Below are 5178 nucleotides of genomic sequence, written 5' to 3'. Positions count from 1 at the left end.
AAAAAAAAAAATCCGATTAGTAGGGCAGTTTCAATAATTAATACATTGCATATTGTCTTAGTGGTTATTCATTGTATAAGATGCAGACATGATATCCTGTTTATAAACACTATTGGAAGAAATCTTTCTATTCTTTTTTCTCTACCACCTTCTTTATTTATTTTGCTTTTATTTAATTTTATTTATTTATTTTTTGAGATAGGATCTTACTATGCAGTTTGGGCTGGCCTTGCACTCACTTTTGTAGCCTCCAGGCTGGTCTCGAACTCGCAGCGATCTTCCTGGCTCAACCGCCTGAGTGCTGGGATTATAGGTGTGTACCACCATGCCTAGTTCTTTTGTTTCTGTTTTGAGACAGGGTCTTCCCACATGGCTCAGATTGGTCTCAAGGTTGTGATCTTCCTGCTTTGTCCTCCTGAGCAGCTGAGATTACAGGCATGTGAGCCCACACCAGCTCGTATGTGGTTTCTGTTGCCCATGCATGTTTTCTAGGCCCAAGGACATCTTCGTAGTTGCCTAAGAGATTCTGACAGTTTCCCAGTGGCATCACTACCTACCCTGCCACACTACAGGACCAAGAGCAGAGCAGTTCCTCCACATCCCCAACAAACTTGCTTTAGTGGTTGTTGTAGGTGTGTGTGTGTGTGTGTGTGTGTGTGTGTGTTTGTCTTTTTGAGAGAGGGTCTCAGTGTGAAGTTCAGGCTGGGCTTGGGCTCACTTCGTAGCATAGGCTAGTCTCGATCTCTCAACAGTCCTCCTGCTCTGGCCTCCTGAGTGCTGGGATTACAGGTGTGTGCCATCACACCTGGCTGAGCTATTGTGGTTTTAATCATTCTTTGGGGAGGACATATTGTGTTTTATTTCTTTTATTTAATTTTATTTATTTTTGTGGGGTTTTTTGTTTTTTTTTCTTGAGAGCCTCCCTATATAGTCTAGGCTAGCCTTGAATTAATAACAGTCCTCCTGCTTCAGCCTCCAAATGCTGGGATTACAGGTATGTGCCACCATGTCTGATACACTTTTTTTTTTGTGGAACCGGCGATTGAATTCAGGCCCTTGTGCTTGCCAGGAAAACGCTTATTCCACTGAGCCATCTCCCCGGCCCCTGATTCACTTTTATGAATAAGAATTTTTTTTTTTAGAACCAGGGTTTGAACTCAGGACCTTGTGCTTGCCAGGCAGGTACTTATTTTACTGAGCCATCTCCCTGGCCCTGAGTAAGACTTTCGTGGCATCTTTCCCCGTGTTTGTGTGCATGGGTGTACATCTGAGCATGTGGTGTCAAGGGGCACATGCTGAGCAAGCGCTCCCCAACGGCCAGGCTCCAACCTGGCCTTGCTATATTTGGTGCTGCCCCTTCTGTGGGAAGTGCTTGTGTTTGTGTGAGTCTAGGTCTGTGTCTATTTCTAATTTGATCCTCTGCTTTTTAGTACTGATTTTTTAGTTATTCACAGATTCTGAATATGGGTTGTTAGTCACATATGTGAATTTTGAAACTTTTTTTTTCTTTTTTTCTTTTGGGGAAGGGCCTACAGGATGTTCAGGGTCTCACTACTAGATCCGACTCTTAGTGATCTGCCTATTTACAGCCTCCCGAGAGCTGGGATTGCAGGCGCGCACCGCCACGCCCAGTCTCAGTTGCCTTCTCTGTGTGCCCCAGGGCTGGGGCCAGCACGGCAGACCCAGACCGAGAGATCCAACTCCTGGACTCTGTGCCTGCTTGTAGGTGTCTTAATCCTCTGAGCTATCTGGCCAACCCTAAATTTTTTAATTTCGATCTCACTGCGCAGTTCAGATTCATAGTGACCCTCTTGTCTCAGCCTCCCCAGCACTGGGATTACAGGCATGAACCACCAGGCCTGGTTTCGATGACCAGCATGGTGCACCCAGGGTTCTGGGGCTGGCACAGCATGCAGTACCAGGGATGGGACTGGGTCCTTGCACTTGCCAGGCAGGCAGTTAGGTCACCAGCTATCTCCCCAGCCCCTGAAAATTTTCTTTCATCTAATTGTTAATGGTGTCTTCAGATTAAGAGAAGTTCATTTGTTGCTTATTTGTTTCTTTTCTCCAGGGCTAGAGATGGAAGTCACAGCTCTGCATGTGCCAGGCAGGTGCTGCACTGCTGAGCCACACACAGAGACAACTGCTCATCTTCCCCTCCCTGCACTGCTCAGAAAATGAGCCCAGCACTTTTGTAAGGAGCTACATCCCCAGTCTTTTTTTTAGACAGAGTCTCACTGAGTGGCCCAGGCTGGACTTGAATTTGTCATCTCCCTCCCTCAGCCTCCCAGACCTGGGTTTAGACAAAGACATACCCCCACACCTGGCAGCTGGTCATGCTAGCTGATGCTGTCAGGCCTCGAACTTGTTCTTGGAGATTGTTTTGGGTGTTCTTAGTGTCTCTTGATGAACAAGAATTCTTTTTTTCTTCGTATTTAGTACAGCGTGTACAGAGTCTCACTACATAGATGGGACTCATAGTGATTCTCCTGTTTTCAGCCTCCCAAGAGCTGCGGTTACAGGTGCATGCCACCACGTCCAGTCTCAGTCGCCATCTCAGTGCGCCCTGTGGGCAGGTGCCCAGGGATCGAGTCCCCGGCCCCTACATCTGTCAAAGCAGGCGCTTTAATCTGCTGAGCTAAGGGGCTGGGGAGATGGCTCAGTGAAATAAGCGCTTCCCTGGCAAGCGCAAGGGCCTGCGTTCAATTCCTGGTTCTGAAAAAAAAAAAAAGAAAAAAAAAAATGCTGAGCTATTTGGCTGGCCCCAGGAATTCTTAATTGTAATATAGACATTCCTGTGACTAGGTTGTTACCTGAACCGGCTGCTAAATAAAGAGTTGTGTATAGTGTGTGCATTCCAGTATTCAGCACAGAGAAACAGTCAAAGGGAGCTCCAACTTGCTGGCTGTACTTTGATTTGTATAACACATTAAGTACTGTGATGTATAACAGTGTAAAACTACAGTACTATGATGGATAGTATAATCAGCAAAAATCACAGTACTATACAAATAAAGTGTACTTTAGCACTCCAAAAAAAGACACTGAAGCTTTATTGCAAAGATGTACAGAACTGTATAACAAACAGTTCATAAGCCCAAACTGCACCTCAGTCATACGTTTGAACAGTCTTTAAACAGGTAGGTCACTAAATGAAAGATAGCTGTAGTTGTTTTTTTTTCTTTGTGTATTTGGTACAGGGTCTCAGTATGTGGTTCAGACTTGCAGTAATCCTCCTGTTTTCAGCCTCCCCAGCGCTGGGATTACAGGCATGCACCATTACGCCCAGACTCTGGCCAGCTCAGCCTGCTCTGGGGTAGGGTTGGTGCCAACATGCTGGGGATTGAATGGCCGTCCCTGTGCTTGCCTAAGCAAGTACTTTAGTCTGCTGAACTATTTTGCTGGCCCCCAAATTTTTGAGATAGGGTTTCATTAAATCAGTGTTACCCAACCTGGGCTTGAACTTTCAGTCTTCCTGCTTCAGCCTCCTAGACTGCTAGGATTATAGGTGTGTGCCATCACTCCTGGAAGCAGGTTTGGGATTTTTGTGTGTGTGTGGTGCTGGGGATCATCCTAGGGCCTTATGCATGCATGCATGCAAGGTGAGAGCTCTACCACTGAGCCACATTTCCAGCCTCTGGGCTGGTTTTTTTTTGCTGAACCAGGGATTGAACTCAGGCCCTTGCGCTTGCTAGGCAAGCACTTATTCTACTAGCTATCTCCCTGGCCCCAGGGGTGGTTTTTATTGTTAGGTTTTTTTTCTTATTAATGTCTCATTTTTCTTTTATTAGCATGCATATTGATGTTTTACTGTATGTTGGTCATTGTGGATGGAATGTATGAAGCCTCTTAATTCTGATATAGATTCTGATACCTTCTCTGAAGAGTGCTGATTTTCTTTCTTAGCAGATAGTTCGATCACTGCACCTGAATTTGGCTTGGCTCGGTTCATCCTCTGTTAGGGGAGATGTCTGTGGAAAGTCCACGACATTTCCTAAGTCTCTTAATGCTGAGCATCAACTCCAAACTGCATCCTTCGCAGATTTCATCAAGACCTGGTTTTGACTTTGTTAGGACGCATGGTGTCCAGTTCCAGATGGCCCTCAAGGTCCCAGCCTCTGCAGTTTCGTACACATAATGGGCAGGCCTGTGAGGTGTGAGCAGGAGTGTGTAGACCTGACAGTGGGTGATTTGAAAGGCAAGATCTCTCAAGAATTTACAGCTTCAGCCTTGCTTCCTTTTGGGTTTCTTCCCTGAGAGTTTCTGGCTACCTTGTCATGAGTACTCTAAAGCCCTTGTGAAAGACCCACGTCGGGAGGAAGCGAGGCTGCCCGCCAATGGGCAGGACCAGCTGAGGCACACACCCTGGCTTCATGTGCTTGGCTGCAGGCCCGGGAGGCATCTTGCCTGCAGCTTCCCAGGAGACCTTGTGCTAATGCCAGACATCTCCAGCTTGACCACTCCATAATCTTGTATTTTTCTTTTTTAAAATTTTTTGGAGACAGGGTCTTACCATGTAGTCTAGGCTGGGCTTGAACTCACTATGTGGCCTCAAACTTATGTCAATTCTCCTACCTCAGCTTCCCAGGGCTGGAATTACATGTGTGTGCCAACACCTTCAACCCACCCCAATCTCTTTTTTTTGTAGCAGGAACTAAACTGAGGATCTTGTGCTTGCCAAGCAGGCACTTGTGCTGCAAGCTATTTCCTCAGCCCTCTCCTCATTTTTTTTTTTTTTTTTGTACAGGGTCTCACTATGCAGATTGGATTCATAGTGATCCTCCTGTTTTCAGCCTCCCCAGTGCTGGGGTTACAGGCATGTGCCACCATGCCAGGAATCAGTGGTTGACTCAGCATGTCTGGGGGCAGGGCTGGCACAGCATGTGGTATTGGAGATCGAACCTAGGTCTCGTGTTTGCCTAAGGAGACTCTTCTCCCCAATTCCTTTTTTTGTTTTTTGTTTTTTTTTTTTGCGGAACTAGGGATTAAACTCAGGCCCTTGCAGGCAAGCACATATTCTACTGAGCTATCTCTCCACCCCCCGCTCCCCAATTCCTAACCAAAAAAGTTGCATGCCATTTTCAATGTTGTGGTAGTACTGAAACACTAAATTTTTTTTTAAATTTTATTCATTTATTTGTGTGTGTGTGTGTGTGTGTGTGTGTGTGTGTGTGTGTG

At 46.1% G+C, this 5178-nt stretch overlaps 1 long non-coding RNA gene across 1 annotated transcript in view; it reads left to right on the top strand.

The window, feature by feature from the left end:
- Window positions 1-4458, top strand: part of LOC111812367 — a 17963-nt gene extending 13505 nt beyond the window's left edge. Inside the window, exon 3 of the long non-coding RNA XR_002817877.1 lies at window positions 3907-4458. This is a non-coding gene — a long non-coding RNA (uncharacterized LOC111812367). The remainder of the gene's footprint in view (window positions 1-3906) is intronic.
- The last annotated feature ends 720 nt before the right edge of the window (window positions 4459-5178 follow it).

This window comes from Octodon degus, unplaced genomic scaffold (assembly GCF_000260255.1).
Source record: "Octodon degus isolate 3935 unplaced genomic scaffold, OctDeg1.0 scaffold00006, whole genome shotgun sequence".
NCBI lineage: Eukaryota > Metazoa > Chordata > Mammalia > Rodentia > Octodontidae > Octodon > Octodon degus.
This window is presented reverse-complemented; position numbering and strand designations above follow the sequence as displayed.